The 20,424-nt window shown below is 43.8% G+C and overlaps 1 pseudogene; it reads right to left on the bottom strand.

Annotated features, from left to right (window-relative positions):
* Nucleotides 1–10,558: 10,558 nt before the first annotated feature.
* Nucleotides 10,559–14,332, bottom strand: LOC111527829 (annotated as a pseudogene).
* Nucleotides 14,333–20,424: the final 6,092 nt, after the last annotated feature.

The raw sequence follows: 20,424 nt of genomic DNA, 5'->3' as shown, positions 1-20,424 counted from the left end.
ACAGTCTATTTTTAGCTGGTAACAACTTCACTTTGACTGCATAAAAACCTACACTTTTATTCTCCCTCACCACAATTTATGGTTTTTATGCCACAATTTACATCTTTTAATATTCTGTATCCATTAAAAATTATTTTAGCTATACTTATTTTTAACAATATTGTCTTTTAACCTTCATACTAAAGATGTAAGTGACTTACACACTATTACAGTTTTCTGAATTTGACTGTATACATACTTTTACCAGTGAGTTTTACACTTTTATATGTTTTCATGTTACTTATCAGTATCCTTCCATTACAGCTTAAAAAACTCCACGTAACATTTCTTGTAAGGCTGGTCTAGTGATGATAAACTCTCTCAGCTTTTTTCTGAGAAACTGTTAATCTCTCTTGCATTTCTGAAAAGCAGCTTTGCTAGTTAAAGTATTTTTGGTTAACAGGTGGCTTTCTCTCTCTCTCTCTCTTTCAGTACTTCGAATATATTACCTCATTCTCTCCTGGAAGATGGCTTCTCCTGAAAAGTCTAGTGATGGCCTTATGGGCTGTTGAGAAATCTCTTTCCTCTTGCTACTTTTAAACTTCTCTTTTGAACTTTAATTTTTATACATTGATCATATTATGTCTTGAGGAAGTCTTTGGGTTAAGCCTGATTGAAGACTTCAGTTTCATGTACCTAGATGTTCATATCTTTCTCCCAACTTGGGGAGTTTTCAGCCTTTTAAAATAAGTTCTCTGTCCCTTTCTCTCTCCCCTTTTCTCCTGAAAATCTTCTAATGCAAAAGTTAGCTCTCTCAATGGTGACAGAACTAAATATCATAAGCTTTCTTCACTTATTTTAATTATTTTTTCTTTTGTGTCCTCTAAGTATTTTCAAATGACCTGTCTTTGAGTTTACAGATTCTTTCTTCTTCTTCATCCAGTCTGCTACTGAAGCTATCTATTGCAGTCTTTCATTTCATTCATTGTATTCTCAAGCCCTAGAATTTCAGTTTGTTTTTAAGTGATTCATAGCTAACTTTGATCTTCTTGTTTTGTTCATGGATTGATTTCCTGTATCCATACATCATCAAGCTGTCTATTTGTGTTCCCTGATAACTTACTAAGTTTCTTAATGTAAATATTTTGAATTATTTTTCAGGTAATTTTTAGATCTCCATTTCTAGGCAGTCAGTTACCGGAACATTATTGTGTTCCTTTGGAAATGTCATGTTTCCTTGATTTTTCATGTTCCTTGTTACTTTGCATTGGTGTACACACATTTAGGGGGGGTAGCCACCCCTTCCAGAATTTATGGGCTAGTTTCAGTGGGGAAAGACCTTTACCTACAGGTGAGTTGTGAGGACATGGGTTGGGCAGGGAGCAGCAGCCATGGCTCCAGTGAGGGCAAAGCAACATAGCATCCATGCAGCTTTGTCAGCTGAGGTCTGCGTTGACAAGAATTGCAGGGTTTTTCAGTGGCCAAGTTATGGGTGCCCACAGCTGTAGTGAGGGCTGTTGGGGTCTTCTGTGGCTAAGGCTACTATGATTCTCCTGAACTCTTTTTCTTCTTATGGCAAGTCATGACCAAGGGAATCCCTCTTGGCACTGACTGGGTCTGGCTCATGAGCATACTTGCAGTGGGGGTGCCATCAGTGTCTGACGTACAGCACCTGTGGAGCAGCCATGGAGCCACAGTCTAGAGTGCTATCATGCATACAATGACTATGTCTCCAGTTTTAGGGGTGGTGACAGCACTGGTGTTTGGCATTCAGGTGCCTCCATTGCTGTATTAGTAACTGTGTGCAAGGCACATGTATTTGTAGAGCAGCCAGGGAGCCAGGGTCCAGGGTGCAAATACTCCCATTGAGGCAGTGGCTCCAAGTGTCATTGGTCTGGGTGCTTGTGGACTAGCCACATAGGCAGGGTACAGAGCTCAGGCTCTGCAAAGCTGTCACTATTCAAGGAAGAGGGCGTAGACCTGCCTGCTTCAGTGGTGGCTGTGATGTCCACAGTGTAGGCTCTCACAGAGCAGCCAATCTCAGGACACATGCTAGCCCACAGCAACAGTAGTTCTGGTGTTTAATGACTGGGTGCATGCAGTGGCCCAGGAGCTGTGGTCTGGAGGACAGGCATGTATAGAGGGACAGTGACACTGAGGTTCTAGATGCAGCTTAGCTTGCTGTGTTTAGAGTGTCTGAGGTGTAAGCATGCATGGAGCAGCTGTGGCTCCCAGGTGTGGGATGTTCACATAGTTGGGATAGGTAGTGTCCCTAACCCCAAGGTAGCACAACAGCATCTTCATCTCTGGAAGGTCCAAAGCAGTGATGGCTATTGGGTGCATCAATGTTGAAAGCTGCTCCACTGAGGACCATGGTGGCATGCACCAAATGGCTGATACTGGTAGTACCCACCCTTCTTCTTTGTTCCTAGCCATATCCGGATGTCCCAGGTATGTTGACCACCCCAGTTATCCCCACCAATGTGGTTTGGTTATTCTTTTTGTTGTTGTTGTTCTACTTTGTTGCAGCAGGTTCTTAATTTGAAACTTGAGCCCTCTTACAATTTAGTTGTTGTATCCCTTATTTAAAGTGTAGTAATCCAGCCTGGACAACACAGCCAGACCTTGTCCCTAATAAACATTTAAAAAATTTGCCAAGCATGGTGCTGTAGCCCCAGCTACTCAGGAGACTGAGGTAGGACTACTTGAGCCCAGGAGATCGAGGCTGTAATGAACTATGACCATACCACTGCACTCCAGCCTGGGTGACAGAGTGAGACCCTCTCTCATTAAAAAAAAAAAAAGTGTAGTATTGAAGTCCCCAACTATTGTTGTATTGTGTATTTTTCTCTTCATTTGTCAGTTGGGGGCTCATCTATTTTGGTGCTCTGTTATTAGGTGCATTTATAATTGTTATTTTTTTCTGATGGATCGACACATTTATCATTACAAGTCCCTGTGTATCTCTACTTGCATTTTATAAAGACTATCTTATCTGATATTACTGTGGCTCTTTAGCCTTTTTCATGGTTTCTGTTGACATTATCTTTTTTTCACCTTTAAAATTTTAACCTATTTGTAACTTGAATCTCAAGTATGTCTGCTGTAGACAGCATATAGTTTAATCTCATTCTTTTTAACTGGTGTAACAATCTTTGCCTTTTGATTGGATTATATATTCCATTTCCATTTAATGTTGATTGATATGGTTTAACATTGATACAGTTGATTTTGTCTGCAATTTTGCTTTTTCTTTTCTATGCATCTCATGCTTATTTGTTCCTCTTTTACATCTTTACTGATTATGCATGTGTTAAGTGGATACTTCCTACTGTAATACATTAATTCCTTTAATGATTTTTCATTATCAGTTTTTTAGTAGTTGCTGTAGGACTTACCATATACATTTTGTCTTATCAGAAACTAAGATTTCTACTAATTTAATTTCAGAAAGATACAGAAATGTTTTACTTTATACTTCTATTTCCTCCACTGTCTTGCTTTTTTTGTAATTTTGGAAAGTTTCTATTTCTTTTCTTTTCTTTTTTTTTCTTCTTCTTTTTTTTTCTAATGGAGTTTCACTCTTTCGTCCAGGCTGGAATGAAGTGGTACGATCTCAGCTCACTGCAACGTCCGCCCCCCAGGTTCAAGTAATTCTCCTGCCTCAGCCTCCCAAGTAGCTGGGATTATAAGCACCCACCACCAGGCCCGGCTAACTTTTGTATTTTTTTTTTAGTAGAGATGGGGTTTCACCATGTTGGCCAGGCTGGTCTTTAACTCCTAACCTCAAGTGATCCACCCACCTCAGCCTCCCAAAGTGCTAGGATTTCAGGCTTTAGTCACCGCGCCCAGCCTAGGAAGTTTCTATTTATATGTCTTCAAAGTCATTGTTTAATCTACAACGTAAAGTTTACCATTAATCTCATCTTACATCCAGTGTATTTTATGTCTGACATTTTCATCTTTGGAAGTTTGATTTTGACCTTTTATATATCTTTCATGTCTCTATGTAATGTTTTGAACATACAGAATACATTTACAATAACTGTTTTATGTTATTGCCTGCTAATTCTAACATCTATGTCAGTTCTAGGTAACTTTAGATTGATTGTTTTCTCTGCCTTATGAGTTGTATTTTCTTGTTTTTATTATATGCCTGGTGATTGTTTTTATTTAATGCCAGACATTATGACTTTACCAGGTTAGGTGCCAGATATTTTTCCATTCTATAAGTATTCTTGAACTTTTTATTTTTATTTTTACTTTTATTTATCTATTTTTTTTTTTTTTTTGAGATGGAGTTTTGCTCTTGTTGCCAACACTGGAGCACAATGGCATGATCTCAGCTCACTGCAACCTCTGCCTCCCGGGTTCAAGCAATTATCCTGCCTCAGCCTCCCGAGTAGCTGGGATTATAGTCATGCGCCACCATGCCCAGTTAATTTTGTATTTTTAGTAGAGATGGGGTTTCTCCATGTTGGTCAGGCTGGTCTTGAACTCCTGACCTCAGGTGATCTGCCCACCTTGGCTTCCCAAAGTGCTGGGATTACAGGCATGAACCACCGCACCCAGCCAAGCTTATTTTTACTGGGACAAATTAAGTTATTCAGGAGCTGTTTGATCATTTTAGGTCTTACTTTTAATATTTGTTAGCAAAAAAACAAGAAGTGTTTAGTCCAGGGCTAATTATTTACCACTGCTGACATTAGACCCTTCAGAATACTCCATCCAATGCTCAACAAATTATGAGGTTTTTCAGTCTGGTTAGTGGGAACGGGCATTATTTCCAACCCTGTATATCACTGGGTATTATTCTTTTAAGTCATTTTGGATAATTCTTTCCCTGTCCTTGGGTAGTTCCCTTATATAATATGCTGATTAACTGAAGACTTGAGGGGTACCTCCTGCAGATTTATAGTGCTTTTTATCATCAGCTGTCTTTTCCATGTGCCTTCATCTTGCATATTCTGGATGTCCTAGAGTCTCCAGATTCACAACTCTGTCTCCTCACCTCAGTGAACCTCCTGGTTAGGGCTCTGCCTCTCTGCACTGTGCCTTGGAAACTCTGTCCAGGAACGTAGGTGGACAACTGTAAACCTTACCTCTTCCATTCCCCTTCTCCCAGAGATCACAGTCTCTGGGATACCTGCTGTCTTGTATCTGAGTACATAGCTAAATAGCCACTCATATATTATTTTGAGTTTGTTGTGCTTAAGGCATGCGAGTAAATCTGGTCCTTGTTATTCCATCATAGTCCAAAGCAAAAGTCAATAGACCATGATTTTTTAAATTTTTAATTCAACTAAATTAAAATTTTAAAATCAAGGTTAATTTTACTTCCTAAAAACTAAATTCAATTCTTTGGAAAACAGGTCATTTTTAGGTTAATACATTCTGTAGGCATTTTCAAGCTTGTCATAATTATTATTATTATTATTTTGAGACAGAGTTTAGCTCTTGTTGCCCAGGCTGGAGTGCAGTGGTACAATCTCAGCTCACTGCAACCTCTGCTTCCCAAGTGATTCTCCTGCCTCAGCCTCCCAAGTAGCTGGGATTACGGACGTGTGCCACCACACCCGGCTAATTTTGTATTTTTAGTAGAGACGGGGTTTCCCCATGTTGGTCAGGCTGGTCTCGAACTCCCGACCTCAGGTGATCCGCCTGCCTCGGCCTCCCAAAGTGCTGGGATTACAGATGTGAGCCACCATGCCCAGCTCATAATTATTTTAAATGTAATACTGGTTATGTTGTTTCATAATTCAAATGTCAAAGCTTTATGAACCTCTTATCTATTGTTTCCACTAGTTCTCAATCAGATTGACTTTTCTCCAATTGTACTTTATACAGTTCATGCTCTGAGCAGCTTTTTCCTTGCAAAATTATTTGGGCTAATTCTTTGACATATGGGTTAAATATGCATGCCTATAGAGATTTTTGTTTCCTTCTTCCAATTTATGAATCACTGCTAATCCAGGACAATTATTAATCAAAATCATGCTTTGAGGTTATTTTGGCCCAAAATGGTAAAGCTAGTTTGGGCAAAAAATCTGCAGGAGTGCTGGCTGGTGGTTATAAATTCTCAAAAACAATTTTTGCTGGCTCAAAGATAAATTTCTTTAGAATACTCTTGTGTTGGGGGATGAAACAGATTTTCGTTTCTTACTCTGAGGGAACACATCTTTTGTTTCCCAGATTTTATGGGGTTGATGAAAGTGTCTCCTCTTATACTCCCTACACAAACAAGTTCTGAGAATTATTTCCTTTGCACTATACCATATGAAGCTGAGAAAACCAAAGCTAAGATTTTTCCAGATTTGGTAAATGCCCTCAAGATAAAAGCAACTTCTCTTTTTCTAAATCCTGCCCACATTTATATTTTGACCAAAAAGATTATTCCCTTATTTATATTTCTATACTCTTGGGTGATTTTCACATTTCATCTCTTTTTTAGTTGTTTTTGGTGGAAGAGGCAGCCTTAACACCTAGTTCACCCTAGTACTGGAAATGGAATCCCCATTCGTTACTGATTAATTCCTGCTATTAATTTGACACCAAGGTAGATGCTGGAATACAAGTACATCTATACCAATGCTACTCTCAAAGTACAGTCTGTGGGCTAGCACTGGTCTGTGGACTGTTAGTTAGCAACCCACAATAATATACATATAAAAATTGTGAGTGAACTATGCAAGTAAACCTCTACTTTATCTCATCCCAGACTAGTAACAGTCAAGCAAAAGATGAGCATTTATACCATGTCACTGGGTCTGCTAAAAACAGTATGGTTATCAGCTGTTCATACAATAGTTTCAGTAGCACGGCATCTAAATTAGGATGGTTTTTTAGGCTTTTGTGGGACAGGCACATTAAAACTGGTGAATGTATAGATACTCTTCCTAGGAGCATGTGCAGATAGAACAAAATACTATCAAGGGAATAAGTTGAACTATGTCATTTACTATACACTTAACCAAACCCAGGTTCCTGCAATGTACTAGATAAAGTTCTAGTCTCAGATCATGATTCTAGGAATTGAAATTTGTCATTCTTTTTCCATCCCTCACCCCTCTACCTCCAGCACCCGAACTCTCTTCCTAAGTTGAAGAGTCTTATTAGAAAGCAGGGACTACCTCCTTCTACAAAAGAGAAAAATTCACTTTCTCCAACATTATTGCACCTAAACACTGCAAGAAGCTATGGCTGCATAATTTAGATGACCACATGTGGGCTTCTAACCAGGACGAGATGACACAGAGAGGCTGGGACAGTGAAGACTGCATTTTGATAAAGATAGTGAAGCAGTTCTCAGGAGTAGCGGTGACAGCAGTCCTCGCCACAGGGCCCGGTGTCCACCATCAGGGTATCAGAGGTATAACAGTAGCATCTGTGCCCAGGAGCAGGGGCAGTGGTTATTACGAGAGATCTGAATTAGGGTGGCTGTGGATTATGTTCCTGGCTGTATAGCCTCAAACCTGGTTTTGTGCCTAATGTGGTTTGGCTGTGTCCCCACCCAAATCTCAACTTGAATGTATCTCCCAGAATTCCCATGTGTTGTGGGAGGTAATTGAATCACTGGGGCTGGTCTTTCCCATGCTATTCTCATGATAGTGAATAAGTCTCATGAGATCCAATGGGTTCATCAGGGATTTCCACTTTTGCTTCTTCCTCATTTTCTCTTGCCACTACCATGTAAGAAGTGCCTTTTGGCCGGGTACAGTGGCTCATGCCTATGATCCCAGCACTTTGGGAGGCCGAGGCGGGCGGTTCATGAGATCAGGAGATCAAGACCATCCTCGCTAACACAGTGAAACCCTGTCTCTACTAAAAATACAAAAAATTAGCCAGGTGTGGTGGCAGGTGCCTGTAGTCCCTGCTACTAGGGAGGCTGAGGCAGGAGAATGGCGTGAACCTGAGAGGTGGAGCTCGCAGTGAGCTGAGATCACGCCACTGCACTCCAGCCTGGGCCAACAGAGTAAGACTCCATGTAAAAAAAAAAAAAGAAAGAAAAAAAGGAAGTGCCTTTCACCTACTGCCATGATTTTGAGGCCTCCTCAGCCATACGTAACTATAAGTCCAATTAAACCTCTTTTTTTTTTTTCTCAATCTCGGGTATGTCTTTACTGGCAGTGTGAAAATGGACTAATTCAGTGCCCTTCCCCAAAATAAAATGAATGCTAATACCAATGTGTATACTCCTTTATGTTTGAATCAGAAACATTTGCAACCAATTGTTTGCTCCAAGGCATGAGCGTGAAATCATTCTGGGGAGTAGTTTCAGAGAGCAGCATTCAGCTATTTTTTCATTATGCTGAGCTGTGAGCCACTTCCTAAATCTTCTATCTGGCTATACCCCATGGTAGGGAAAATGACATTTATTTCTCAGCATCCTATCTTATAATTAAAGAAACACATCCTCCTTAAAAAAAAATAAAAAATAAAAAACAGAAGAAAGCAATACTTAAATGTGGGTCTGCGACCCCTTCCCATCCTGGGCATTCTCCAGCTACTGATCTCAGTGATATCAAATGTGGCTGAGCACCAGGTTTGCTGTGGGCTTGTTACAGAATACTCAGGCCTCTCCACAGATCCCCTGTGTCAGAATGTTGGGCACGGAGTCCAGGAATTGCTTTTTAACAAGCCTCACAGGCGAGGCTGATGCACAGCCTAGGAATCCTGGTCTGTGTTCTTGCCACCAAAAGTGGGATCTGAAGACCAGCAGCATCAGCGCCAACAGCAACATTTTATAAGTAGGAAATCTCATACTCGATTCCAGATCAGCTGAGACTTAAGGTGATGTCCAGGTGATTCCTGTGCACAGGAAAGTCTGGAACTTCCTGGTTTATGTACCTTCTAGACGTGGGGTCAGGACTGTGCAGTCTGATCTAGGTGTGTTGTCTGATCAGATCCTTTAGCAATGGAGGCCTAGTGTTCAGTCCTTGTTCCTGTTCTCTTCTATAGCCAATCACTCCTTTGGAGACGTCATCCAGACTCAAGGCTTTAAATAACTTTTATATGACATCATCTCCCAAGTCTATTTCTCCTAAATGTCTCTAGATTCATCTGTCCAACTGCCAACTCGACTACCTCACTGGTGTTTCTCAGCGGCATCTCAGATCCCACATCTCCCACAGTGACTGCCTGTGATGTCCCCTCCTCTCATATGCTCCTGCTAGTCTTCTCATTTTTGGCTGATGGCAACTCTTTTTAGTTACACAGTCTGACATTTTTGGTATCCTTTACTCTTCTTTCTCATACCCCAGATTTAGTCCATTAGAAAATGCTGTATAAAGTGATTGGAAATAGTGAGAATCCAATCACTTCCCAGTATTTCCACTGCTCACACCCAGTTAAGTAACCAAAATCTCCAGCCTGAAATACTGCACTCATTTCCTACATTCTCCTCACCTGCCTTGCTCATCTCCAGCCTTTGGATTCTGTTCTCAGCACAGCAGCTAGAGGGATCTTTTTTAAAAAAGAAGTTGTGGTATGTCTTTATTCTGCTTAAAACTATATCATTCAAAGTCAAAATCCTTCCCACATACTGCAGCCCTAGACCCACATGATCTGACCAAACCTCTGACCTTATCTCAGTGACTCTCTGCTCTAGCCATACCCAGTCCCTTGTTCTTCCCAGAACACACAGACATGATCCTGCTCTGGTACACTGGCACCGAAGGTTCCTACTCCCTAGAAAAAACTTCCTCCAGATACCCTCATGACAAATTCCTTTATGTCCTTCAAATATTTCATCAAAGGTCACCTTCCCAACAAGGCCCACGCTGACCACCCCAGCACAATAGCTACCTTCTCTGTCCCACAACCCACACTCTGATCACCTGTTCCACATCACTTACCACCTTCTACTTTCCTCATTTACTCTGCATATATTAGAGTGTATACACCGTCTGCCTCTCCCCACTGCAACACATGCTCCACAAGGCTAGAGATTTTTCTGATTTTACTTCAATGACTTTCGCCAGATGCAAAAACATTCTGTCACATGTCTGGCAAACAACAAAGGCTGGCTGAATGAATGATTGCTGTAGAGCACCTCGCTATTCTAAAGACAATATCTTTATTAAATAGCCTCAGGCCAAATGCTGTTTCACGGCAGCTACAGCACAAGGTCCCCTCACGCTGACATCGAGGTCACCTATGCTTTTCTCAGAGGTGCTGCTTGTGTGTCCTCCCTCCCTCCCTGCATCCCTCCTCCCACACCAATCCCTCTGCACACTGCAGCATGCAACTATATTTCCCTCTTAGGAAAGAACAATCTTAAGACTATAAATCCCAATTTCCAAACAAATATAAATCTAAGTTAGACTGCTTTATAAATCCATGAGTTTGCATTAGAGCCAGTGCTAGGATTACTACACTCAGGGAAGGGAGAGTGGGTAGGAGAGCTGAGCACAAGAGGAGTTCCTCTAGAAAGTTACCTAAAATGAGCACTTGTGGCATTCCTCCTCTCTGCTAATTTCAGAATCTAGTTCTTTTAAAAAGGTTGTGGAAAAGATAGAAAGTACAATCCAAGAAAGAGCCCTGGAAATAGGGTAAAAGCTGCATGGGCTTGAAAATTCATCTAATACCACAGACTTCTGTATGCAGTGGCTGCCTTCCACCTTGTGGGGACAATGACAGGAAAAATGACTCCTGCTGCTGTCAGAGATGAGGGACACCCAGGGGAGAAAGAGATCAGAACTCAGACAACAGAACAGGAATAGGCATAGTCCTCTATGGAAACAAAGAAACCAAAAATAATGATACAAAATAGTAGGGCCATACCATAGCCTGACCCAGCCACATGAAGCCCTCGCTGTCCACGGTCCTGGAGACAGGACAAGGCCCAGGAAACATCTGTGTCCCTGTGATCACAGGTCCTGGTGAAACAAGGTTCTGCTGAAGGCACACAAACAATGGAGCAGTGAAGATGACCAACCCAACGAATGACCACATCAAATTCCATGATGTACTGAGCACAAACTGAGTATAGGCTGTCCACACTCAGCTCCTCACAACCCTCTCTCTCCTGTCTCCATCTACAACAGGCCCAGCACAGCAATAATGGATTCTGGAAGGCTCTTAGGTTTTAAGAGCCTTACTCTCCTTTCATTAAGCCATCGACCCAACCTCATGGCAAGAATTTGAAAAATTCATGTCCAGGTTCTTATTTTGAATAGAGAAGTAAGTTGCAGTTCAGTGAAACTTAAAGTTAAGACATGAATAGAAATGTCCCAGCCTCACCTCTGCTGAAACAAGAAACTTGACTAGGGAAGAGAGCACAGGTCAGTGTGGGGTGATGGTTCTGGAGGCAGTGGTGGACCAGTCGCCCATTTCCTCACATGATGATAACTGAAACACGGAAACATAGATATATTCACATGTCAGGTGCAGATACAGAAGTCAGGAGCTCTTGGAATTTCAATGGTGTGTGTCAGAGAAAGGACTTGAAGAAATTTTGTATCTCTCAGTCCCACTGAAGGCAGTTGTCTCAAGCTACAGAAGAAAATAATCATAAACAAATCCAGGGCAGTTACTGTACCTGGTGACATTCTGAACAGCCTACCACATGCTTGAGATGTCCAAATCCAGAGAACCCCTCAACAGAGTCATGTCCCCTCTGCCTCACACCCACCCACGTCAGGCCCCCCAGCGTCTCTTTACAAGCCTCATGAGACGCATCAGAGTCCTGGGCATAGTTGCTGCCTGGGGTAGAACAAAAATAGGAACTGGTCAGAGCCCACAGGAGATGTGGCTAAAGGAAGAATCTTGTCTACACTGTCCCAGTGATCTCAGGAAGCAGCCCTCTAATCCCCTATACTAACAGGCAGCCTGAGCATAGCTCCCTCATGTTCCATCTGTGAGAAAAATACAACCTGTGAGAGGTCAGGGAGGGCACAGGGCATGAGGTCCTTAAGGAAACAGCAAATTCTGGACCCCAGGAAAATTTCCAGAACTGTGACTGCAGACCCAGGGCAGGATCAGAAAACATGAGGAAAGTAGGTGTGAGGACTGGACCAACTGTCCTCCTGAGGTCTCTCCTCATTAGGGATCTTCCCCTGTGACCTGGGACTGCTGGGAGGTCCCCATCACCACAATCATCAAGGTAATAAATTTGTCCTTCATTTTCACATGTGCTTCACAAAAGAACAAGTGTTGGCACGCAGGGCTCCAGGTTGGGTTGGCCTGTGTGTGGATGGTGTTTCCGAGTGATGAAGCAAGTCATAATTCTACCTGTGGCTTGAAACCCCCAGTGGAACAAGAAAACTCAGACCCCACCCCTCACCCCTTCCCTACCTGAGCTTTTCTTCCTCCACATTACAGCAGCGACCACAGCTCCAAGGAGAACCAGGCCAGCAATGATGCCCACGATGGGGATGGTGGACTGGGAAGACGGCTCTGGGAAAGGAGAGGAAGGTGAGGGGTTCTGACCCCCAGGCCTCAGCGCTGACCCTGCTGAAGGTCTCCTGCCTTCGCTGAGAAGAGATAACTTATACCCCTTCTTACCCCACCTCAGAGTGAGGGGCTCTGGCAGCCCCTCATGTTGCACATAGCACGTGTATCTCTGCTCCTTTCCATAAGGCACCACTACAGCCACGCACTTCTGGAAGGTTCTGTACCCTGCAGGCCTGGTCTCCACAAACTCCGTGTCCTGGGTCTGGTGCTCCCCATCCTGCTGCCAGGTCAGTGTGTTCTCTGCAAGGTAGAAGCCTAGGGATCAACACCTCAGGGCGGCCTTGTGGTCAGATACGGGGTGCTGGGTCACGTGTGCCTTTGAGGGGAAGAGTCAGAAAATTCAGGCACTTTGCATTCCTCATGGGACACTTCAGCAGCACATATGTGACCATCCTGAGAATGGACAGGACACCTGGGGTGGGGAAGGGAGCAAAGAACCCAGATATCAGCCTGAACACAGGAATCTGGGATAATCTATTCCTTGGAAAGTTCGAGTCTCTAACGGGGGAGCAGGGACTTCTGGTCTTGACCTGAGTGGAGGCCGAGGGACTCAGAAGAGCAGCCACAGACACACTGAGTGTGAGGGAGAACAAGGCCTGAGAGGAAAAGTCATGGTGCCCAAGGCTGCTGTAGGGGTTAAACGCGACCACGGATCAGTATTCCAGGGACTGTCTTCCCCTCCATTTCCTCAGGAACTTCATCCCTTAATTGTCCCGGAGAGCAGGGTGGGCTCTCAGAGTCACTCTCTAGTACAGGATCTGAAAACCCAGGATTCTTCCCATTCAGGACCAGAGGGAGGGCGATTTTCTAGCGTTGGTCCCATTTTCCTACCCTCCTGGTGGGAGGCCAGCTTGGGAGATATACAGGAGATGAGGGAGGCGCCCCGTGGCCCCTGGTACCCGCGCGCTGCAGCGTCTCCTTCCCGTTCTCCAGGTGTCTGCGGGGCCACTCCATGCACTCGTCCTCGCCCTCAGGTAGGCCCCAGCCTGCTCTAAGTATTTGTCCGCCTCCCACTTGCACGGTGAGATCTGAGCCGCTGCGTTCGCGGCGGTCCAGGAGCGCAGGTCCTCGTTCAGGGCGATGTAATCCTTGCCATCGTAAGCGAACTGTTCATACCTGCGGAGGAGGCGCCCGTCGGGCCCCACATAGCAGCCATGCATCCTCTAAATGGTGTGAGAACCATGGCCCCGCCCCCGCGGTCAGTCCAGAACACCGAGCCGGGCTCCCGCCCCAACCAACCTGCAGGGATTTTGGCCTAAACTGGAAATTAAACCGGGTAAAGGCGCCCGAGTTTCTTCCTTGGTCGAGGGTCTGGCCAGGTCCCGCAGCCTCGGGGTGGATCTCAGACCCAGAGACTCTGGGGGATCTGGGCCGTCCGTGGGGGATGGGGAGAGATCGTGACCTGCGCCCCGGGCCGGGGCCACTCACCGGCCTCGCTCTGGTTGTAGTAGCGGAGCAGGGTCCGCAGGTTCTCTCGGGAAATCTGTGCGTGGCCCATGGCGTTCCGTGTCTCCCGGTCCCAATACTCCGGCCCCTCCTGCTCCACCCACGGCGCCCGCGGCTCCATCCTCCGACTCGCCGCATCGCTGTCAAACCGCACGAACTGCGTGTCGTCCACGTAGTCCACGGAGATGAAGCGGGGCTCCCCGCGGCCGGGCGGGGCCATGGCGGTACTGAAATATCTCATGGAGTGGGAACCTGGGCGCGAGGAGGGGCTGAGACCCGCCCGACCCTCCTCTCCGCGCGGCTCCCCGGTCCTGAGCGCCCGCCGCGAGGGCCCCTCGGTCCTCCCTGCAGGGGCCCTTTCCCTCTAGACCCGGCACTCACCGACCCAGGTCTAGGTCAGGGCCGGGGACCCCGAGAGCAGCAGGAGGAGGGGTCGAGCCGCCATGACCCGCATCCTTCTCGCCTGGGGAGTATCTGAGTCCGGGTGGGTGCACGGGGACATTAGTGCCGGGATCGCGGCGACACTGATTGGCTTCTCTAAAAACCCGGAACCCAATGGGAGTGAGAAGTGGGATCACAAGTATCCAGGAAAAAGGTTGTGAGAACCGAAACTCAGGGGAGTGGGCAATCCCCAACCCTGTGCCTCCCCAGTGCAGTCATCGCCCTCGGGGTCTGAGACCCAGAGGGCCACGCCTGAGACCTGGGACTGTGTCCTGATCCCTCTTTTCCTACACCAGCCTCTTTGTCATACTGTCTGCCTGAGTCCTGGTCAAGGATCTGTCTGTGGAACCCGGGGAGAGAACCCCCAGGCTGGGCCCAGCCCCTTCCCATTCACTCATCCTGAAATCCTCATCCCTGAACTGGACTTTCCACTCCTTACCTCTCCCGTTGGGCTACCCTAGAAGAAAACTCACCCCAGGGAACTTTGATGCCAGAGAGTGAGCTCGCCCTGGGAATGGCGGTGTAGAGAAAGGGGTTTTCTCTTTAAACCTGGTGAAGTTGTGGCTGAAGGCACAAGATAGAGATTCTCATAGTGACCAGGTTGTTTGTTTATTAAGACAGTGGTTAGCACAATCTAACCCCTGAATGATCAGGATTCTAATCTGTAAAAGACCTAATTTTGCTTGCTTCATATATAAGTGTATCCAAACAGCACTGCAATTCGAGTCACAAAGCTTCTAAGTTTACTTTCCCAGACTGTGGATCCATGACTCTGGGTTGCTGCATTTAAAATTATCTTCATTCCATAGCCCGAGTTTCCCTGTGTGAGTCCAGGACATCTCAATACAAAGAAGCAGGATTTATTACTGCATATTGTAACAAGGAGCCTCAAAATTGCAGTGAAGTCAAAATGCCTGTCATCAATGCTTAAGCACTGCTTGTTTTTTATCAATTATGCACATCTAAGCAGTGTGCGTATTTTATTTGCATACTTGGTATTTTTTTACTCTTATGTTTTTAATCATGAGGAGGTCATTACATTAGTTTTTGGCAGTCCCACAAAATGTATTAAATACCGAATACAAAGAACCCCCTGCTAGGATCTTCCACTGCTTTAGAATTCTTTCCCTTTGCTCCATTTCCTCACCCCCTGCTTCTCCAGCCATTCTCTCTGCCCCTCTCATCCCTCACACCCTCCTCTCCCCTTAGTCCCTGCCACCCTGTCACTCCTGAATTGGGGCACTAACACCGTCCCTCACTTCCTGCCCATGTCTGTTCTCCCCACAGTGCTCAGCAGTCCTGCTAATGTGACTCAGGTCGTGTCATTTCTTCACTTAAAATGGTTGGGTTTTGGTCTACCACTTTGCTTTCAATTTGTCTCATTTTTTTTTTGGTTTCTATTCCTCCTTTCCCACTTTCTTATGTGTTAAGTAAACATTTGTTAGTTTATGGTTTTAATTCTCCTAGTGGCTTTTAGCTATATTTCTTTACACTAATTTTTTATTGTTGTAAGAATTGAAACTCAATTCCTTGACTTTTCACAGTGAAGTTCAGGTAATATTAAGCAGCTGCATCCAGCAAAATAAAGGACACTTGTAACAGTGTAGTTTCATTTAACCTACCATTATGTTATTATTGTTGTATATGTTACATCAATATACTTTATAAACTCAATAATACAGTAATACTTTAAGCATTCATATTGTCATTAAGAAAATGAATGTGTATGTCATCTATGTGCATAATTTCTGTTAATTGTTCCTTTCTATATACCTAGGTCACCATCTAGTATTATTTCCCTTCAGCCTGAAGAACTTCCTTCAAAATTATATGTAGTACAAGACCCCTAGGAAATGAATTTTCTGATTTTGATGATGTGTCTTCATTTTTGCCTTCTTCCCCACCCTTTTTTTTTTCCTTATTGGGGCGTTTATGTATAATAAAACTCACCAGTTTTAGCTGCAATGTTTTATGAATATTGGTAATTATGTATAGTCATGTAACTACCACATTGCCCAGATAGGGAAGTTTCTTTTCCCTAAAAACTTTGCTCATGCCCCTATTTAATCCTTGCCTCCTACCCTCACCCCCTTCCCTTCACTCAACCACTGCTCTGCTTTCTGTTACTCTAATAATGAAATTTCTAGAATTTAATGGACATGCAATCATGTTATGTAGTCCTTTGTTTAGTCTCTCCCTTGGCATAACGGTATTTGAGATCTTTCCATGTAGTTAAGAGTAATAATATTTCATTCATTTTTGTTGCTGAGTAGCTGCTGAGTATTGTTGGAATTCCAGTTTATTCATTGGTTTCTCTATTCTCCAGCTGATACACATGTGGGTTATTTCCGGTTAGGGTCTGTTATTAATGAAGCCACTATAAATAACTGACTACAAGTCTTTGCATAGCCTTACATTTTCATTTCCTTTGGATAAATATTTGTGGAATTGTTGGGTGATATGATAAATGGATGGGTAGCTGTTTTAAGAAACTGCCACATTATTTTACAAATTGACTGCAACTTTTTTTTTTTTGCATTCCTACCAACAATATAAAAGATTTTTATTTTTTCCATATTCTTACCAGTATTTAGAATTATCATGTCTTTTTAACTTTACTTATTCTAGGTGATGTGTGATGGTTTCTCACAGTGGTTTTAACTTGCCCTTCTTTGATTAGTATCGTTGCTAACTTGTCATGTTTGTCTAAGAGATTTATTACGTAGCTTTTGTGAACAATTTTGCAAATTTAATTATTAATTCCAGAGACTTTTTCAGAGTTCCTTGTTTTCTACATATGTAATTAAGCTGAGAAAGATTCCTTCCTTTCCTATTTTTTCTTTTTGAAATTATTTGCAGTTAGTAAAGACGGGTCCACTATGTTGCTCAAGCTAGTCTCTACCTCCTGAACTAAAGTGATCCTCCCACCTTGGCCTCCCAAAGTGCTGGGATTACAGGCATGAGGCACCACACCTGGTCCTTTTATTGGTCTTTTATTTCATTTTCTTGCCATACTGCACTGGTTAGGATACTTGTAAGGTGTTTTAAACAAAAATGAGGAGAGCCACAACTTTGCTTTGTTGCTGATCTTAGGAAGTAAGCATGTGGCCTTTCATAATTGAGTATGAGGGTAGCTGTAAACTTTTCGTGGATGCTCTTAACCACATTGAAGATATTGCTTTCGATTTTTAGTTTGCTGATATATTTTGTCATGAAAGTCTGGATTTTGTAAGTGCTTTTTCTGCATCAACTATAATAATTGTGCAACATTTGTTCTATTAGGTGAATTGCATTAATATTCAGATGTTAAACCAACCTTACTTTCCCATGAAAAAAACCAATGTGGCATGGCATATTACTCATTTTATGTATATCTTAATTGGATAACATTTTGTATAGAATTGTGAGTCTGTATTCAAGAGGAATATTTGCTCTTTTTCTTGTGATGTTCTTGTCTGGGATTTTTATATGGATAATGCTGGTGATATGGTTTGGCTCTATGTCCCCACACAAATCTTATCTTGAATTGTACTCCCATAATTCCCACGTGTTGTGGGAGATAATCTGAATCATGGGGTCGGTTTCCCCCATACTGTTCTCGTGGTGAATAAATCTCATGAGATCTGATGGTTTTATCAGGGGTTTCTGCTTTTGCATCTTCTTCATTTTCTCTTGTTACTGCCATGTAAGAAGTGCCTTTCACCTCCCGCCATGATTCTGAGGCCTCCCCAACCATGTGGAATTCTAAGTACAATTAAACCTCTTTTTCTTCTCAGTCTTCGGTATTTCTTTATCAGCAGCGTGAAAACGAACTAATACAGTAAATTAGTACCAGTAGGGTGGGACGCTACTGAAAAGATACCCGAAAATGTGGAATCGACTTTGGAACTGGCTATTAGGCAGAGGTTGGAACAGTTTGGAGGGCTCAGAACAAGATAGGAAAATGTGGGAAAGTTTGAAACCTCCTAGAGACTTGTCGAATGGCTTTGACAAAAATGCTGATAGTGATATGAACAATAAGGTCCAGGCTGAGGTGGTCTCAGATGGAGATCAGGAACTTGTTGGGAGCTGGAACAAAGGTGACTCTTGTTACGTTTTAGCAGAGACTGGTGGCCCTAGAGATTTGTGGAACTTTGAACTTGAGAAAGATGATTTAGGGTATCTGGTGGATAAAATTTCTAAGCAGCAAAGCATTTAAAAAGGTGACTTGGGTGCTGTTAAAAGCATTCCATTTTAAAAGGGAAACAGCATAAAAGTTCAGAAAATTTGCAGCCTGACAATGCAGTAGAAAGAAAAACCCATTTTTTGAGGAGAAACTCAAGCTGGCTGCAGAAATTTGCGTTAAGTAACGAGCCAAATGTTGATCCCCAAGACAATGGGGAAAATGTCTCCAGGGCATGCCATAGGTCTTCACGGTAGCCCCTCCCATCACAGACCCAGAAGCATAGAAGGGAAAAATGGTTTCATGGTTCAGGCCCAGGGTCCCCATGCTGTATGTTGCTTAGGGACTTGGTGCCCTGCATCCCAGCTGCTCCCACTGTTGCTAAAAGGGGCCAAGGTACAGCTTGGCCTATGGCTCCAGAGGGTGCAAGCTTTAAGCCTTGACAGCTTCCACTTGGTTTTGAGCCTGCAGGTGCACAGCAGTCAAGAATGGAGGTTTGGAAACTTCCACCTAGATTTCAGAAGATGTATGGAAATGCTAGGATGCCTAGGCAAAAGTTTGCTGCAGGGCAGGGCCCTCATGGAGAACCTCTGCTAGGGCAGTGTGGAGGGGAAATGTGGGGCTGGAGCCCCCACACAGAGTTCCTACTAGGGCACTGCCTAGTGGAGCTGTGAGAAGAGGGCCATGATGCTCCAAACCCCAGAATGGTAGATCCACCAACAGCTTGCACTGTGCACCTGGAAAAGTCACACTCAACGCCAGACTGTAAAAGCAGCTGTGAGGGAGCATATACCCTGCAAAGCCACAGGGGCAGAGCTGCTCAAGATATGGGGACCTACCTCTTACATCAGCATGACCTGGATGTGAGACATGGAGTCAAAGGAGATCATCTTGGAGCTTTAGAATTTGACTGCCCCACTGGATTTAGGACTTGCATGGGCTCTGTAACTCCTTTGTTTTGGCCACTTCCTTCATTTGGCATACCTGTATTTACCCAATACCTGTACCCCCACTGTATCTAGGAAGTAACTAGCTTGCTTTTGATTTTACAAGCTCATAAGCAGAAGAGACTTGCCTTGTCTCAGATGAGACTTTGGATGGTGGACTTTTGGGTTAATGCTGAAATGAGGAAAGACTTTGGGGGATTCTTGGGAAGACATGACTGGTTTTGAAATGTTAGGACATGAGATTTGGAGGGACCAGGGGCGGAATGATATGATTGGGCTGTGTCCCCACCCAAATCTCATCTTGAATTGTACTCCCATAATTCTTACTTGTTGTAGGAGGGACCCAGTGGGAGATAATTTGAATCATGGGGGCTGTTTCCCCTATACTGTTCTTGTGGTATAAGAATAAGGTTCACAAGATCCGATGGTTTGTTTTGTCTTAGATGGAGTCTTGCTTTGTCCCCCAGGCTGGAGTACAATGGCATGGTCTCAGCTCACTGCAACATCCACCTCCCGGGTTCAAGTGATTCTTTTTCCTCAGCCTCATGAGTAGCTGGGATTACAGGTGCCCTCCACCAAGTCCAGCTAATTCTTTTGTATTTTTAGTAGAGATGCGGTTTCACCATCTTGGTCAGGCTGGTCTCGAACTCCTGACCTCAGGTGATCCACCCACCTCGGCCTCCCAAAGTGCTGGGACTACAGGCGTGAGCCACCTTGCCCAGCTGATCTGATGGTTCTATCAAGGTTTCTGCTTTTGCATCTTTCTCATTTTCTCTTGCTGCTATGTAAAAAATGCCTTTCACCTCCTGCCATGATTCTGAGGCCTCCTCAGCCATGTAGAATTGTAAGTCCAATTAAACTTTTTCTTCCCAGTCTCCAGTATGTCTTTATCAGCAGCATGAAAACGGACTAATACAGCTCGCTTCATAAATTGAAAATTGTTGCCTCCTTTAATTTCTAAAAGGTATGTGTAAAATTGATGTTATTTCTAAATTA

The sequence above is a fragment of the Piliocolobus tephrosceles genome, chromosome 5, assembly GCF_002776525.5.
Source record: "Piliocolobus tephrosceles isolate RC106 chromosome 5, ASM277652v3, whole genome shotgun sequence".
NCBI lineage: Eukaryota > Metazoa > Chordata > Mammalia > Primates > Cercopithecidae > Piliocolobus > Piliocolobus tephrosceles.
The sequence above is the reverse complement of the archived record's forward strand: the minus strand, read 5'-3'. Positions and strand labels throughout refer to the sequence as shown.